The 18,888-nt window shown below is 51.8% G+C and overlaps 1 non-coding gene across 1 annotated transcript; it reads right to left on the bottom strand.

The window, feature by feature from the left end:
- Positions 1 to 4,634: 4,634 nt before the first annotated feature.
- Positions 4,635 to 4,743, bottom strand: LOC140693623 (U6 spliceosomal RNA). The gene has a single exon (XR_012069373.1). It is a non-coding gene; the product is annotated as a U6 spliceosomal RNA (small nuclear RNA).
- Between the last annotated feature and the right edge of the window lie 14,145 nt (positions 4,744 to 18,888).

The raw sequence follows: 18,888 nt of genomic DNA on the forward strand, positions 1-18,888 counted from the left end.
CGTTTCTTCATCGGATGGATGGACGTCTGTGGATTCGTCTCGTTTCTCTCCACTGCGGTGGGTGGCATCGGGGCCTGGGGTGGGGTTGAGTGGCGTGGGCTGGGAACTGTTCTTCACGTGTAGAGGTGGAGCGGAGCGATGAGGATGGTGACTTTTTCCCCCGAGTGCTCACGCCGGGTGATGGAGGCCTGTGGTCTCACTTGGAAGAGGACTCGGGTGACTGGAACAGAGCCCGTGTGGGGTCGTTGTGGAGGGAGGAACTCCACCCCCCAGCCCCAGCCCCAGCCCTGGCACTTGTACCTCATCGAGGGACGGTCGGCCGAAAACAAATGAAAGCTGTCAGAGGTGGGGGTGGGGGTGGGGGTGAAGGGGTGGGTGGGTGGGTGGGTGTGTGTGTGTGTGTGTGTGTGTGTGTGTGTGTGTGTGTGTGTGTGTGTGTGTGTGTCTGTCCCCGTTCCCCGTACCACAGTCCCTGGTCGAGGCCCCCCGAGTGGAGAAACGCACGCCAGGCCGTCCGTGCTCCTGGTTGTCCGGCCGCGTGTCCCCGCCGCCCAGAGATCCCGAACCGTCCCGCTCGCTCCCCTGCCGGGTGCCGTGTGCCACCTGCCTGTCGGCCGGGCGCTATTTTAGACACTGCGAAGAAGTCGGCCGGACGGCCGGGCCGGGCCGGGCCGGGCCGAGCCGAGCCGAGCCGAGCCGAGCCGAGCCGAGCCGAGCCGAGCCGAGCACGTCCAGGCCGAGGTGGGTGGTGCTGGGTTCAGAGGAGTGGGGTACAAGCGGGAGGCGGGCGTCGATGGAGGGGAGGGGGAGGGGGAGGGGGAGGGGAGCAGGGATGACGATGGGCTGGGGGGCTTGGCGTGTGGGGTGGGGGTGGGAGGGATGGTAGCCATCCTATGACTTTCTCTCCTCACCCCGCCTTTGGCAAGTCTGTTAGAGTGACGAGGTTGTGCTGGTTTCTGGCTGGTGCACACCATAGTGATTGTGTTCTTCTTTTTCCTGGTCTTTTTCAGGAACCCTCGTCCCGAGGGACTGAATCTAGTGCCCTGTGCTGCGCGGTACGACCTAGGGGTCGAATCTGCCAGGAGAGGTCTTACAAGGATCTGGAGGATCCTGGAAAACTGCTACCATCCGGAATCCTACATGGATATTCAAGATCTTGCGGATGGATGGACGGACGGAAGACGGATCGAATGGAGGCCCCGCCCCATCCCCTGGACCCCTTGGCCCAGGAGGATCGTGATGGGTCTGGAAAGGACTCTTCCGACGAGGGTCTCGGGATGGACTTTCTCGGTCCGCGGAAGGTGTTTCTGCACAAAGAGGAAGAGAGGGGCGTTCTCGGCCGGAGAGCCCGAACCGCCTCCTTTCAGGGATCCGCTCCAGTCTGGGTCGGGGTCGGGGTCAGAACGCGACCACCGACGGCTCCCCTCCCTCGTCTTGGCGCTCCAACTTGGGAAACCCTCCTCCCTGCCCCCTCACCCATCTTCTCGTCAGCCTGCCTCCAGCTTCCCCGTGCCAACTACCTCTCTCATGCTGCCGGACTTTCCTCCCCCTTGGGCCGCCAGGAAGCTCTCCCACTCCTCCACGTGCTTTGGCTTGGAATCCCTGACAAACACAAGCGGTGCTGGAGGGCGGGGCCGGGGGCAGTGGCAGAAGGACTCCCTTCATCTTATGGGAGCGACTTTTATCTCCATAGGTGGCGATTGAGAAAACACATAAAATCACTCAGAAGAATACCCATGTGTAGTCTCCCTGACCTAGATCCGTGTCTGTCTGTCTGTCTGTCTCTCTCTCTCTGTCTCTCTCTCCATTTCGCTATTCTGTGTGTGTGTGTGTGTGTGTGTGTGTGCGCGCGCGCGCGCACGCACGCGTGTGCCTTTCTGTCTGTCTCCCTTGTCTCTCTTTCCTCTCCTCTCCCCTCCTCTCCTCTTCCCTGTTCTCCCCTCCCATCCCCCCTCACCCCTCCGCTCCTCTCTTCTCCCCTCCCCTCCACTCCTCTCCTCTCCCCTCGCCTCCTCTCACTTCCCCTTCCCTCCCCTCTTTTCCCTCCTCTCCTTTCCTGTCCTCTCCCCTTTTATCCCTCCTCTCCTCTGCTCGCTCTCGCTCTCTCTCTCTCTCTCTCTCTCTCTCTCTCTCCCCCCCTTCCCTTCCCTCCCTCCTCCCTAACCCCCCAACCCCTACCTTCACAGGGCCTCATAGATTGCAATCGGTTTCCATGAAATGTGATGAAGAGGGAATGAAGTTTAGAATGATATCCCCATGCCATCGAAACCTTCTTCCCCAGGGACAGCGAGTTATTTGTGGTTGTGTTTGTTTTTGTTTTTCTTGTTGTTGTTTTGGGGTGCAACGAGGGCACAGGAGGCGTTGGGAGTGAGGGTGATGTTTCTCTTTCTGTCTGTCTCCTCCTTAGGAAGGATTTTAAGAGGAGGGAGGACTCACAGAAATCTACCATCTCGTCTCGTACTGCAGCTGTGTTTGAGCTTCCTATACGATCTGGGCGGAACACTCCCCACCCTCACCTCAAGCCGCCATCGCCACCCCCTCAGCCCCCAGCACCCCCGTCCAGTCCCGCGCTTGGGGTGGTGGTTGGGCATGGGGGGATGTTGGCGGGGTGGTCGTTGGTGGGGGTTGGGGTGGTGGAGGAAACCAGAAAACAGACCACTGTGGCACGTGGCTGACTGGGGCTTCAGGGTGAAGGAGGATGAATAAAATGGCCGGAATTAGGCTAACGGATTGCTTCGTTTTTGGGCGGGGGGGGGGGGAGAGGAGGGGAGGATCATTAGGTCATTCATTCATTCATTTGCTTGGGGGGGGGTGTCATTCGGTTTCTTATGCTCGCCCTTAAAACGGTCGACTCTTCTGACTGACCGGTTGCTGCTCACGGTTCCAGGCCCGTTGTTGAAACTGGAAGCTATCGATCTTACTGTTTCTACTGTATTTCAGTCATTGCAAGTCATCATCGTGCTGGGTCTCTGAGTCCTTCTCCGAGGAGAAGGTCGGTCGGTCACGGGACTACTGACCTGACAAAATAGCCTGAGTGACCAAGAAGGCCACACCTTGAGTGCTTATGAGATAATGAGATCTAACCGCCAGCCTCTATAGAATGGGTCACCTGGGAGGCATCGTGACACCATGCTGAGTCTTCTGATGAGAAAACGATTCTGTGGATGGTGATCGATGCTTGATTGTTTGAGCTATGGCTCTAGAACCACCCCACCCACTCCATCCCCAAGGTGGGTACACAGTTTTGAAGACGCTAGCCTGCTGTGAATCCCCTTTGCCCGGCAGAGCGATAAAATGACCTCTTTTCTTCTAAGCTCCAAGGCCTCGTCTCTGGATTCTTGGGCTCATCGGGGACGGGGGCCGATCTTTCGGCAACAAGCGTGCTTCAGAAACAACGGATGCCCGAGAAGGACACTCTGCCTCTCCCTCTTCTTCCGGGCCTGAAATGGGGAGGAAAAAATATCGCTTCCCCTGGAAGCCGGAGTCCAGAGCCCGCCATCCGGAGGGACTTCTGGCTTGGCCTTCTCCTGGGGTGGGGGGAGGGCACGCCACCGCACGTGTTCTTTGTCAACTCCCCGTTTCTCTCTTCTCGAGTTATCTCTTTGGGAAGGCTCCCACACTGGATGAAAACAGACAGACAGGCTGGTATCTCTCCCTACCCCACCCTTCGCCCCCCAAATGACTGATCTTCTGTCCCATCAAAATCACCACTTGTTTTCCAACGTGGCTTTCTTGGATCCTGGAGGACTGACATCAACTTAGAGCCAAGATGGGCACAGAACTGAAGGACCTTCTCGGCTGGCCTAAGAAGTCTGTCATCGTGATGTGGGAGGTATTCTTCGAGGGACCTATCTGACTAAGTGCTTGACGGCCTTTTGGACTTTGAACCAACTTGGAGATAGGAACTAGGATGAGCGGGCCCCCGAAATAGCTCAGCAAACTCTTCTCCACCCTTAGAAGAGAGACAGACAGATAGACAGACAGACAGAGAAAGAGAGAGAGAGAGAGACAGACAGACAGACAGACAGACAGACAGACAGTGTGTGTGTGTGTGTGTGTGTGTGTGTGTGTGTGTGTGTGTGTGTGTCTGTCTGTCTGTCTGTCTGTCTGCCTGCCTGCCTGTCTGTCTGACGGTCTGTCGGTCTGTCTGCCTGCTTATTGTAGGAACTCTCTGTCAATGGAAGTATAGTTGACTTACAATGTTGTGTTCATTTATGACGTACGGCATAGTGATTCACTTATTCACACACACACACACACACACACACACACACACACGTATACTTTTTCAGGATAGGTTATTACAAGCTATTGAACATAGTTCCCTGTGCTAGACAGTAGGACCTACTTGTGTACCTAGTTTGTATAGGGTGGTTTATATCTGCTAATCCCAAACTCCTGATTTATCCCTCCGCCTTACCCCGTTCCTCCACCCTACCCTGTCCCCTGTGTTAACCATCGGTTTCTTTTCCATGTCTGCGAGTCCAGTCTGTTTCTGTTTTGTAAATAGGTTCCTCGGAGTCTTTTTAAAATGGAGTTATTTATGTATGGATGGGTGTCTTGACTTACTTTCAGATCCCACCTAGAAGTGATGGCATAGGATATCTGTCTTTCCCTGGGTGACTGACTTCACTAAAACTATGGAACGCTTCACGCATGGGCGTGTGTCATCCACGTTCAGGGGCCGTGCTGATCTTCTCTGGATGGTTCCCATGTTAGTCTATGTGCTGTGGCAGCAAGCGCTTTCCTTAGGGTTTTTGTCTCAACCTGAAAGCCAGCCCGGAGACTGAAGGTCTTCTAGTTGCCTCCACTATCTGCCTAGGACCCTCTCCACGAATGTTTCCCATTTTCTCTCACCCTTTTGCCTTGGCATCATTGAGTACGAAAACGCTCCGTCTCCTGAAGCCCTGCAGACGGAAGCTGGACAACGGGAGGTAAACGTCAGAGAAATGGCCACAACAGCTCCTGTGGAAACCATCCTCGGGCCTGTTTTCGGGGGAGCCGCTCAGAGAGTTGAGCCGAACACCCCAGGACATCATCAGAGGCATTTCAAACTGCTCGAGCCGTTTCGATGACCCCGATGTGTGGAAATCTCCTACCAGACTGACCCCCTACTCCCGGCCCTGAATCTGGTTTCTCATCTGCTCCGACGATTCACCTTTGTGCTGTACTTTGGTTGTCCACACAAGTGCCTCTTAGGCGATACCTGACTGCTTGCTCCCTAGGCCTAGCTTCAGAAGCCCATCGACACCACCGCCTCCTGAGACGAGATACTACAACTGTTTCCTTGAACAGACCTGTTCTCAGAACTAAGAAACTGGGTCCATGAAACGCAGGCCCCCTAGGAAACCATTCCCTCCCTCCTGCCCCCAGACCGCACGCACGCACGCACGCACGGACGCACACGCACACGCACAGTCAACAGCCCAGCTTTTAATGTGTAAAACTTCCAGGGAAGTTACAGAATAGGGAAATGTTGGGGTCCAGAGTAGGCTGCCCCAAAATGCAAGTGCCCGATGGATTATGCTGAATGAAAGGGACTTCACAAGTGGCCAAGGGGGAGGGTATAGGTCAGTGGTAGAGTGTGTGCTTAGCAAGCAAGCACAAGGTCTTGGGTTAAATCCCCAGTACCTCCGGTCAAAAATAAATGCATAAAATCGAATTCCTCTCCCCGCCCGCCCCCCAAAGTATACACTGCTGTATGTCAACTGTGTCTCAATAAAACTGGAAGGAAAAAAAGGAAAAAAAAAAAAAAGCATGATTTAACAAAAGAAAGAAACAAACAAAGAAAGAACTGCCCGAGGCAAGAGGAACACTCTGTCCCTCCTTTCTGCCTCCCTGGAAGCAGGGGAAAAAGAATTTTTTTTTTTTTTAAAGTCTCCCATCCCAGAGGAATCTATCAAGTCAGAGGTCTGCTTCCATGCCCTTCCATGATTCTCAAACGGTTTAGTGGGGTTTACCCAGGTTAGGAAAAGGAGGGGACTCCTTTGGCCTGAGACCAGGCGAGATTCTCCCCCCTCCCTCCCGCCTCCCTCCGTGCAGTTGGGACGGGGTGGCCTAAGGGTGGGGAAATTGAAACCAAAAAACAAAAGCCGTTCAACGGAGAGGAGCCGGAGGCCAAGTCAAAGGCTCTGACCTGAGCACAGAGCTTTCTGCATTTGAATGAAGCGATTGAACGAGGCCCTGCCGAATGGATCCTCCTGACGTCCCCGCCCCCGCTTCCAGGAGACAGTCCAGTCGATTTAGGACCCGATTTGGGACCGATCGGTGGAGGAGGCCTGGGCGGCGGCGGCAGTGGCGGCGGCGGTGGCGGCGGCGGCGGCGGCGGCGGAAGCAGCGGCGGGGGGCGGGGGGGGAGGTGCGCGGGCGGGGGCGGGACCAACGGTCGCTCCAGCTCTGCCTGCCTGCCTGCCTGCCTGCCTGCCTGCCTGCCTGCCTGCCTGCCTGCGGGGCTGAGGCCTGAGGGCCACGCTGGTTCCTGCCACTCAGGGAAACTTGTGCGGGTGTTGCCGAAAGATCGCCCTCCCCAACCCCGTCCCTGACGAGCCAAATAACCCAGAGACAGGGTCTTAGAGTTTAGAAGAAAAGAGGCAGCTTGATTGCTTTGCTGGGCAAAGGGGACTCACAGCAGGCTAGTGCCTTCCAAACTGTGAACCCGTCTTGGGGTTGGGGTTTCATGCTTCTGTGGACGAACAGGTTGGAGCATGAAAGGGAATCACAACAGGCGGGAGTATAAAAGGTGCTCATGATCAACAAAGGTCTCTGATAAAACTTCCTCCTAAATCTGGATGAGTGTCTGGTAACATGGGACCTCCTGGTGGTCTAGTAGGTCATCAGCCCGTGACCTTCTTTCTCTGGTCAGACTCACCCGGCGGCACCAGCGCCACGGAGGAACTCGGGGTGGGGGGGTGGGAGGGGGCTGGTCGTTCTCCTGAGCTTATCCTCCCGTGACTCCCTTCCTGGGGCAAGACTCAGACGTCAAACATGATTGTCAATTTGAACGATCAGAGGAAGGTCCAATCAAACAGTTAGAATCGACAACTTTAGCTGCTTTGAACAGTGGGCCTGGGGCTGGGAGCGGTGTCTGGTCAGTCGAGTTTGCTGATCGTTCTAAAAGCAAGCAGTAAGCATAAAGCCAAAAATTGGCTTAGCCTAAGTGCGGCCACTTCATGATTCCTCCTTCACTGGGGGCCGAGGCGCGGGGGAGGGCGGGGGTGGGGGACACGACTGAGGTGGCGACGAACTTCTCCGTGAATGCTCGGAGCCGAACTGCTCTCTGGGCCTAGGTCCAAAAAAGGCCTGAGTCTCAGCTATGACAGGTTCTCTCTCTTTCTGGGCACATGGACTGACTCGCCCCGCATCCTCCCATCCTGTCAGACCCTTCGGACACGCACCTCCACCCGAGGAGTTCTTTGGCCTCGTCCAGAAAAAACAAACACACGCACGAACAAAACCAACCGAGCACACAGAAACCCTGATGATCTCCTTGGACCCCATTCACTTCGGAGAGTCCCTCTCGTAGAAATCCCCTCAGCTCGATGATTTCACCATAGCCGCCTCCCTTTCTCTGCCGCAGTGACCCCCACCCCCACCCCCACCCCCACCCCTGCGTGGGCCCTGTCCCTCTACCTATCAAAAGCCAAACCCCAGGAGAAAAGAAAATCAGAATGCTGCTTTGAGCCACTGGATCTGTGAAAGGAACCAAACAGAAAGCCGAAATAACCAAACCAGCCGAACACCAAAAGCGAACAGACAGATACCCCAGAAAGAAGGGCACGCTGACCCTGGCCCCTTTCCTTCCTGGAATCAGGACATAACGTAGATCTACACCCCACCCCCGACCCCACCCTCCCCAGATGTCTTCTTTATGCCGGAACGAGAGTGACGTTCTTAGTGTCAATGGTGCTGTTTTGGAAATGACAGGCCAGCCAAGAAACAAGCACCACTCGGAGGGTTGGAGTACTCAGATTTCTTACGCCGGCGGGCTCAGAGGGGCTTCTGCTCCTAAGCCCTGAGCACCCCCAAGACGTGCACGTGAGGTTTTATAGGGTTAAGTACAAGCTTGGGGTATTCGGCCAATAGGCACGCGATAGCTTTAGCAACAACATTATCACAAGAGTAGAGGCAGTGAGGCGGCAAACCGACATTTCAAGGCCAGATATGTCTCTTTGAAAATCCAGCTGGCTAGCAAAGCATGAATAGGGAATCAGCAAACCGACACTTATTAATTTAGATTTACGAGTTAGCCCAGCAGACCTCAGATCAGGAATCCGACACTTGTTACACTTAGATTTGTGACTTAGCTTGTTAGCCCATCTGGGCTTTTCCTTCACAGTGTAAAGCGGAGAAGGAGAGAATTCTGTACAAACAGACCTCGATGAAAAGAATCCTCATCCTCTTTTAGGCCCCCACCTCAACACACACACACACACACACACGCACACGCACACGCACACGCACACGCACACACACACACACACACGCACACACACACGCATGCACGCACGCGCGCGTATAGTTACTCCTGTTCTCTCTCTCTCTCTTTCTCTCTCCCTCTTCCTTTATTACTGATGTTTTTAAAAATGTTTACTGATAACACAGAAAAAAATTGCTGAAGTGTTGTCCAGGAATGATATTCATTTTTGAAAACATGATATATATTGTAAAGGATTTGGGCTCCCTTAGAAAAATCCCAGTCCAGGCACGATTGTATAGCACCTCTTTTCACTTTCAAGTATCTCATTTCAGACAATAAAGTAGCCTGTCATCTTCCTTGTGCATGACGTTTGTAACTGGCACAAGTCAAACGGCACAAAATTCAGACCCAATCTCCTGATCCGTATGATTCTCATATTCTTTTTCTTTAGTGACCCCAGAAGCTATGGGTCTGTGCCAACCACCCGTGGCTGTTCACTATCCAGCATTTCTTCCATTATCTTTATGTTGTCCTGTTTCTTGGAAGTATTAGTGCAGCTACTTTTCCCGATGGTCTGTCTCTGTCTCTGTCTCTGTCTCTCACTCTTTTCTCCTTCTATTTTGGGGGGGAGGGGCATGGGTTTGATTAGGTAATTTATTTATTTTAATGGTGGTTCTGGGGTTTGAACCCAGGACATCATGCATGCTAAGCAGGCACTCTAACGCTGATCTATATCCTTCTCTACACCGCCCCCCCCGACCCTCCAGCACCCCCCCCTCCCCGGCCAGGGCCTGTCTTTGCTCAACCCAATAGAAGAGCATTTATGTTTTGCCAGTTTTCTGGGTCCTTCTTTGTTTCATAAAACTGAGAAGAAATACGTGTGGAAGTTCTCTCCTATGAATTGAACAGACTGAAGATCCTTTAAATAACCAAATGAGGTGGAAGTGCCGAGAGTACCATACGGGAACACACCGAGACACATCATCATCAAATTGACCAAAATTAAGGGTAAGGAGAAAATATTAAAATGAGCGAGAGAAAAGCAACAAATAACATACAAGGGAACTCCCGTAAGGTTATCAGCTGATTTTTCAGCAGAAACTCTACAGGCCAGAAGTGGGTGGCACAACATATTGAAAGTGATGAAAGGGGAAAACTGACAGCCAAGAATACTCTATTCAGCAAGGCTCTCGTTCAGATTTGAGGGAGAAATCAAAAGCTTCACAGATAAACGAAAGCGACAAGATTTCAGCACCATCAAGCCGGCTTTACAAGGAATGTTAAAGGATCGTCTCAAGTCATCAAACCCTAAGAAAAGAGAACAAAAAGATGACAGAGAAAGGGAGGGAGGGAGGGAGGGAGGGGGGAGAGAGAGAGAAAGAGAGAGAGAGAGAGGGAGAGAGAGAGAGAGAGAGGAGACCTACAAAAGATGGCTTTGCCTGTTTAGGGTCTTCCGTTGTTCCTTATAAATTTTGAAATTGTTTGTTCTAGTTCTGTGAGGAATGTCGTGAGTATTTTGACAGGGGTTGCATGGAACCTGCGGATTACTTTGGGTAGTGTGGCCATTTTGATAGTATTGATTCTGCCAATGCAAGAGCACAAGACAGCTTTCCATTTCTTTGTGTCATTTCAGATTCTGGAGTATAGGTAACCTCCTCGATTAAGTTTATTTCTAGGCATTTTACTGTTTTTGACGCAATGGAAGTGTTTATCCCAGTTATAAAATTCTGATTTTTAAAGTGGAGGAGGGGAAAAAAAAAAAAAAAAAAGGAAAGGAAAGGCCACAAATGGCAAAATATCCTCCTTTCTTACGGGTGAATTGTATTCCATTCCGTGTGTGTATATGTGTGTGTGTGTGTGTGTGTGTGTGTGTCCCCTCTTCTTTATCTATTCAAATATTGATGTGCACTTAGGATGCTTCCGTATCTTGGCCATTATAAATGATGTTGCTGTTAATAGCAGGGTGTGTGTATCTTTTTGAATTCATTCTTATTTTGCGGTTGGCTTTATTCCTTTGATAACTAGGTAAGTTTAAAAAGCTAAAGCGCTAAACCTTCCTGGAAACAATGAACAGTACGTATATGTAAATTAAAAAATATGTGTGCAGTAAAAAATTAAAAAATAAATAAATGAATAAAAAAGAAAGAAAGACAAGGAAATTAGCTATCAAGACATGAAAGACATGGAAGAAACTTAGAAGACATCTTACTAAATCGAAGAAACCGGTCTGAAAATGTTACCAACTGGACAATTCCAACCAAAGGACATCCTGGAAAAGGCAAAGCTCTAGAAACAATAAAAAGATCGTGGTATCCAGGGGTTTGGGGAGAGGGAGGGAAGGAGGAATGAACAGATACAGCGTGTGGGATTTTTTTAAGGCGATGAAATTATTCCGTCGGATACCATAGTGGTGGCTACATGTCATTATGCATTTGTCAAAACCCATAGAACGTACGACATCAAGAGTGAACCGTCATGTAAACTATGGACTTTGATTGATAATAGCGTGTCCATGTCGGACCACCAGTTTGACCAAATAGGCCACACTGATGAGGGATGTTGAGGGGAGGGGAGGATATATGTGTGGGTGGGGAGGGCTGTGTGAGAACTCTCTGTATTTTCTGCTCAATTCTGCTGTGAGCCTGAAACTGCTCTAGGAAATAAAGTCTATTAATCAAAAAACAAAAACAAGAACAAACACAACGAAACAAAACAAAACAGCCAAATGAGGTGAACCAGGATTCAGTCATCCAAAATGGAGCTGGACGGCCAGTGGGAGGAACTTGGTTGCAGACATAGTCTTGTTTCGGGGAGGGGCACGTTGTCCCCTCCCTCTACACATCTTGAGTCCTCTGGGCTGGACTGATCCAAAAATGGACCCCAGACGGATCGTTGAGCAGGAGCGACAGGGAACCACCTCCTGTCTTTCATTCAAGCACTCATGTGTCCCCGAAGCAGGCAGCTTTTCTCCGTTTTAGGACAAGAAATCAGCCCTTTGTGCGAAATGGACCGGGCTGAGAGACTTTGGTTTTGGGTGACCCGTCTGTGAAGAATCGAGACGGAGTTTGGGTTTTGGGGGGGAAGCCCCTGAAAGAAGTCACGAGGTTGGTTGGTTTTCTCTAGGCTTCCGGGGCCTGAAGGCTCTCAGTGGGAGAGCAGGGTGATTTCCTAAGTCCAGATGCAGGGAGGGCACCCTCCACGGAAGTAATTGATTTCCCGCTTTCAGGGAGACAGAAAGAAGAGTCTGAGGGTCCGGTCCCTCTTGCGTCTGCTGGCCCCTCGGCTTCTTCGGTCACTCTCATTTCTAACCTATCCGTGTGCCACGGAGGCACATACATGTTTGGGGTGGCCTCCCCTGGGTCCCGACACCGGCATCCATGGGGGGAGGGGGGGCATGAGTGGTCAGAACTGTATCAAGCTCAAGGGCGCCACCAACCGGTTTCAAAAACAAATCTGCCAGCAGCTGCTAGCTGCAGCCTTGTCGTTTCAAAGTTCCCGCCTTGCTCTTGTGGTGTTTTCTTTCGTTTCCCCTTCTCCACTTGCCCCGTGGGGTAGTCTGGTGACACACACTTCCAGTGCTTCTTTCTTGCATCTGTGTCTCCTGGGCTGCAGTCCTAAGAACCCCCCCATCCCCCCCGGCCCCCCCCCCGCAATAAGCTCGTTTCTTTACCCTCCACCAGGTCTCCTGGCTTGGGAATCTCGGTTCACACCATGTGTCTCGTGTCCTCTCTGAATTCATGGGCCCAGCCATCCACCCTAAGGAGACGGAGGGAGGGAAGGAAGGCTTTGACCTGGCGACCTTCCTTGCCGGCATCCTCCGGATTTCGGACCCTTCAGTGTGCCACCCGCCACCCGCCATACCACCCTCACCCTGAGGCCTAGCCCTCGGGGCTCCGTCCACGCGGAAACCTGAACGCGGACGGACGGACCTGGATGGCGGGCGGGGTGGGGGTGGGGGTGGGGGTGGGGGTGGGGGGCGGAGGGGCTTGCTTCATCACCGCCGGAACCGTGGAGGCGACCGAGACAGACGCGTCCTTCAAGAGGTGAAGGGACACGTAGCCCGGGCTAGGTCCGTGCCACGGCATGTGATTTGGCTCTAAAAAGGAAGCCAGGGGCCCGTGGAGCCGAGAGACCTGTGGGAGACAGGCGGGGCAGTTTCTGCGTGCACATGACTCCCTGAAAGGAGCCAATCTGAAAAGGTGGCATCCTGTAGGGTACCGGCTCTGGATGACGTTCATTCTCAAAAGGGCAAAAGCCCAGAGAGGGTGAAAAGATGAGTGGGGTTGTGTGTGTGCGGGGGTGAAGGTTGTCTCTCTCTCTCTCTCTCTCTCTCTCTCCCTCTCTCTCTGTGTGTGTGTGTGTGTGTGTGTGTGTGTGTGTGTGTGTGTTGTGGCGGGGGGGGGGTTGTTGATGAATAGGTGGAGCACAGGGGACTTTTAAGCAGCAAAACTCTCCGGTAGGTAGGCCCACGATGGGATGAAAACCAACGTGTTGGCTATGGCATTCCCTAAGATGGGGTGAACTGAAAGAACCCTTCTGGGTGTCTGCCCCTCAGCCGAAGTTTAAAGTCCTTCCTAAAGCCAGAAGGTAAAGACACCCGTGAGCAATCTGAGCGGCCATTGCTGAGGGGTAAGAGCGAGGCCAGTGAATCCAGTGAAAGACTGACTGACTGACGTGGGGGCCTGGGTCCCTCGGCTCGACCCCCTTCCCCGGGAAACCGAAGCCTTCGACGCAGGGATGCGCTTTGACACGCTTATGTCTCATCAGAGAAGGTTTCTTCTGCCTGGCATTGTGTGACGGGGCCGAGATACCCGTCCTCTCCTCCTTTGCATGAGGTAGCCGTCGCTCCCGCCTTGGCGCAGCGGTGAAGAAGGCTACCAGAAACACGGTTCTGCGTTTCTCTCTATACCGTGGGCGAGCGTCACGGCTTTTCCTTGCGTTTCACCATGCAGTCAGAGGGCATTATCAAAACTAAGCGTGCCATCCAAATTTTCCTTTTCCTTTTTTAAAGTGACTGTCAAGAACTTAGGCAGCATCGAGTGAAAACGTTGGGCACCTTCATCTCTTGGTTTGTATGGAGCCAGCTAGGTCATCAGACCCACATCACCATGATTTCTGAATTCTAAGATACTTTCAAATCCATGATATTGTACATTCCTGGGTCCTGGGATGTCATTCTGGTTGATCAGGTCAAAGGGAATGTGTCCCTCCGTAGCACTGATTAACACGTCAGCTTATTTAAACGACAACACAGGAAATTCCCTTCGGGCGATATTCATTCCACACGCTCAAGGAAACCGATAGGTTGTGTGCCTGAGCCCACACAGTGTGACGCAGGAACGGGGTGGGGGTTGAGGGAGGGGGAACTCTGGCTAGTGTCCGGGACCTAACGGGAGATAGAGTGGAGGGTGATTTTTGCCCTTCTTCAGGGTCAGGGTGAATCGGCCCGAGGTTGACTTGTGCGCTCAGAAAGAGGGCCTTTATCGGATGCCCCGAGCCGACTTTTCTTTTCTTCTTCTTCTTTTCTTTTTTCAGTTTTATTGAGATAGGTTTGACATACAGCCCTCTATCAGTTTCAGGTGTACAGCACAATGATTTGACTTCCATAGATTGTGAAGTGATTATTAGGTAACTTTAGTGAACATGAAACAACGATATTTTAAAAGGGGGTTTAATCAACAGAACTGCTGTTTATGATGATCATCTATTCCTGAGAGAAAGGACAGATGAACACTCCAAAATGCAGGAAGTGCGTAGTCACAGAATGATGAACAATCTTTACCCGTGCAGACGTTTTGACACCAGGATACGTGGAAAGCTGAAGTCTTAGAACATAGAAATATTTGGCTCTCCATTTGACCTGGAAATCTCCTTGTTGGAAAGAAGCTAATTTCTCCTCCTCCTCCTCGTCCTCGTCCTCTTCCTCCTCCTGTCTTTTTAATTTAAAAAACAGATTTTTTTTTTTAACAAAAAGTTTTTATCTTTTCGGAGGGGGGACGGGTCGTTAGGTGTCTTTATCTACGTTTTAAGTAATTATTTAGATTTATTCTACGTTTTCAGTGGTGGTAGTGGGGACTGAGCCCAAGGCCCTGTGCATGCTGAGCACGCACTCTACCGCAGAGCTCTACGCTTTCCCAGAAAGGAGCAAATTCCTAAACATAGAGCTGGATGAGCAGGTCAGCTTTTTGATCTCATAGAAGCAGCGGCCCTGTTCTCTGGGGGAACCGTCCTTATCTTGTCCGTCTCGACAACGTCAGAAACGTCTACATAGCCCACAATGGCCTGAGACTGAGGCCAGGGGGCTGAATCAGGTAGAACCTGAAACCAAATGGAAGAAACAAAAAAAAGGGGGGGGGGGCACGCGGAGGCCTTTTTAAACGTGCACACTGCTGCGAGGGCTCCCTCGTCGAAACTCTAATTCGCAGCCTTCTTAAGGAGAAATATACATCTGAAACGTCTTTTTTTCCACGCAGAGTTTAAAAGCTTTCACCCTCCGAACCGAAAAACCTTACCCGTCCCATCGGTTCTTTCTAAGTGAGTGGGTTCTCTAGTGTCCTACGCGTCTGCTGGGAAACAAGCTGCTGGAAAACAAGCAACTAGAAACCAAGCTGCACCAACATTTCCATGAGCTTAAAATCTTACATTCACACTTAACTTGCTTAAAAATGCACACGCTTGCTTTGTTTTCATGTTTTACACAGTAGATGACCTAGAACATGCATGATGCTAAAGAAATTGTGTGAGGGGCAATCCTGAGATTGACCGTGAGGGCACAAAGGATGGCAGATATTTCCTTAGGGTAAAACAATGGACGGTCATGGGAAGCCAGATCAGCCATTAACAGAACTTGGTTCTGGCAGGAAAGCCTGCGGTTTAACCCCGGGGAAATATTTGCTATCTCGAGATGTCCCAGAGGCAATCACAGGATATACACTTAGAAATTTTGCATCCCCGGAGGAGGGTGATTGTTCCTGGAAGGGTTAGGCCTGAAATGAATCAGTTAGCCAGCAAGCAGAACTTCGTGCTTCTGGTATGAAATATCTAAAGCCCCACCTCTTTGATCGCATATCTTTTTTTTTTTTTTTTTTCCCCCCTGAGCCGTAGACTCCCAATAAACAGGATGTCGACCAGGCTTTTGGCACTCTAGATCCACGAGACCTTGAGTCCCCTGGTCTCATTTTTGCTCTTTACTTTGTCTCTTTGTTTCTTAATTCTTGCGTCGCCCGTCCTCAGACACGGTCCCGAACTGCGCTGGACGCAGCACCCGTCCTACCCGACTCATGAGTGACCTATAGTTTTTAAATGAAAGCTACAAAGTCTCTGGTCATGTCGATCTGCTGGTCTCGTCTGTATGAGACAGGGCATTACCTGAGTTTCAGAGACATACACAGACACACACAGACAGACAGACAGACAGACAGACACACACACACACACACACACACACTCTAAAGGGAAAAAAGAACAAAGAAAGAAAGAGAAAGAAAAAGAAAAAGGCTCAGGGGAATAAAGGATTCGCTTGCTCTCTGTGACATGACCCAGCAGACCTAGTTGTCACAAGACAGGAAGCTCAACTCTCCATGTTTACATGATGTGTTCCTGAGCTTTCTTGCAGAAAATTCTCATGCATTTCTTTCCCCTCACGGAAGTCTTCTCTATTCCCCACAGAGCCTGGGGCGATGGCTCTGCACCCTGGAGGCGCCTGCGGCCGATCCAAGATATTGGATGATTTGTGGAAGTGATCAGTGATCCTGAGACAAAGCCCTTCCTTTAGGTAGAAAAGCAAGTGGCCCCTGCTGCTCAGGGAGCTGGTGCTCCCCTTCCCCCACCTCCCGTCATGCCACCTTCTCCTTTGTGCACAAGCTATCGCTTTCGCAACAGAGCTTGGCTTGCCTGAGAGTCTTGTGGAAGCCATCCTCATTTCTATGGTACTGCCGTCCAAGGATCTGGAAAGGGCCCAGTCCCATGTATGCATGTAGGCACGTGTGTACGTCCCCGGCTTGTAGGCCTGACGTGTTTCTCCCTCCAGATACACTTGCCAGAGTTCATTCACGAAAGAGCTCTATGGAACTGGTTTTCAAGGGAACATGCAGGCAGGGAATGCGAACAGGCAGGAACCCAAATGTTTTCCTTCAGGTTGACATGATCTAGGACAGATCCTTCCATCCAGAAAACCAAATGTCAAGGGATTGGTCTCGTGAAAAGAGCCATGTCTTGATTGTGACGAGCAGCGTTCGAGGTGAAACTTTTTGCCTCCCTAGGTTTACCCCGAATCCTTGAAGTTCCTGTGGGTTACCTCTGCCATGAAATGTGTCAGCCAGAAAAATAAAATAAAATAAAATAAAATAAAATAAAATAAAATAAAATAAAGAGTCTGGGAGCGATGGCTGGCTCGGTCTCAAGTCTCAGGAAGTGTTCACATCCCAAGCAGTCCTGGGGGGTAGTGTGTGTGTTGGGGGGGGGGGGGGCGGAGGCGGCCCGTCTCTGAAAAATTGGTGCCTCCTCCACGTAGTTTTTGGTCCCTTGCAACTGGAGCGTCTGGCGACATCCCTGGAATGTTTAGATCGTTTCCAAAGAAGATGAGATACGGAAGCGTTCGTTCCTGGCTCCATGAGTCGAAGGGGACGTGCTTTGATATCCTTCTGATAGGAAAGACTCGAGATCTGTCAGTGTGTTGGCCGACATGACTGGTATACCTTCGGAGGACGGATGGACCGACAGACAGACAGACAGACAGACAGACCGGAATACATACATACTTACTTACTTACATACGTACGTACGTACATACATACATACGTATGTGCATACATACATATATACATACAAGTAAAATAAAATAAAATAAAATAAAATAAAATAAAATAAAAGGATGCTGTGAGGAGAAAGTGTCTGTTTCTGGCTAGGACCAAATCGTGTCCGTACGTGGACCGGTTGGGAAAGACTGGTGTCCCAGATGGTTCACCGTGACTTCCTCGTGAACATTTGCTGTGACCGATTCGGGCTTGCTTCGGAATAGTCACGGTCTCCGGAATAGTCACGGTCTCGTTCTGAGGAACGTCTCCTGGAAAGCATGTGGAGACCATCTTCGTCTGCCGTCCTTAGGAAACGTTCCAGCAGAGCGGGTGTCCGAGAGCCTCTAGGGGCGATGGCTATGCTTAATGGACGTCTGTCCATCTTCAGGCCGAATTTCGTGGAAGCATGCTGATCTGGCCAGCTGACAAGTCTGAATGGGGGTGATTTTTGGTAGAAATGCGCGTCCTTGGAGAGACCAGGGGAAGGGGAGCATGTCTCAGTGGAAACTCTCGTACAGCGTGATAGAGATGAGAATGCGGTTCTGTGTCATCATCTTTGCGTGCTTCCCGCCACCCTCCCCCTCCCCACCCCGCCCCGCCTTCCACTGATACGCTGGGCCACGTCACGCGTGCTTCGAGTTTTCTCCGATAGTTGGCCAACGCTCTTCCGACTCCCGTTGCCCATGGTTCTCCCGCTTTGGACTTGGCATCCTCGAGAACCAAAGCCGCCCTTTCCCTGAAGCCCCGCCGAGCCGGACTGAGCAGCTGGACATCTGCTGGAGAGAGATCACTGCCGTGTCCCCTCTCGAGACCCTCCTCCTGCCCATTGCTGTGGAGGCCGCTTGGAAAGTGGACCTGAACCCGCATGCGTTTTTCAGGCCGCCCGAGCCTCTTCGAGCCCGACGCCTAGACATCTTCCTGAGTGGTGGCGCTCCGGACTCACACCCGGGGTTTCTCGTTGGCTTCGGCCACGGACCTTTGTCTTCCTGGAACGAAAGACCAGACCGGTTTCATCAGGTGGAACCACCTGCCTGGTGGCGGGACAGTCGTGGAGCCCTATGGACCACCCCGAAATGTATGTGCAGCCCAAGGGTGATCTCTCCAGCTGAACAACCATCGAGGCCCAAAAGGACCCCCCCCCCCCCGCCCCCGCCCCGGGAAGAAAGAAACTTTGACCTTGACCCTTAGCTGCCCGAATGAGAATTTGGATCGGGGTTGGGTAGGGTGATGGAGATCTCCCTTGGCCCAGTTCCCGTGCGCAGGACTTTCAATGACTGTGTCTTCCTGAAAGGACACCCGCCCCCTGACCACGCTGTCTCGTCATCAGTTTGTTTCCACGAGGGATGAAGTGTCATTGTGTGCACGGCAAAGTTGGCCGCTGCCTGTTCGGTCCGCCATCGCTCCGTAAAGGACCGAGGAAGTGTGCGTTGTGACCAGTGACAGATTTCGGAGCCCGTGGGTGGTGGACGGGTGTGTATCTGTTATCCAGGTCACGCGCGACGCGGTGTGTCGTGGTGTGGCCCGCCCGGCCACCCCACCTCCCTTCCCCCATGGAAAATCAAGAGAGAGTATTGCCCGAGACAGACGAAAGTGCAGCCACGAAACCTAAAAGGATGACCCTGGATGTCAACTTGGAGGTGGCTAGGAGACGGCTGAGCATGCATAGGACCACACTGC

Source organism: Vicugna pacos, unplaced genomic scaffold (genome assembly GCF_048564905.1).
Source record: "Vicugna pacos unplaced genomic scaffold, VicPac4 scaffold_19, whole genome shotgun sequence".
Taxonomy (NCBI): domain Eukaryota; kingdom Metazoa; phylum Chordata; class Mammalia; order Artiodactyla; family Camelidae; genus Vicugna; species Vicugna pacos.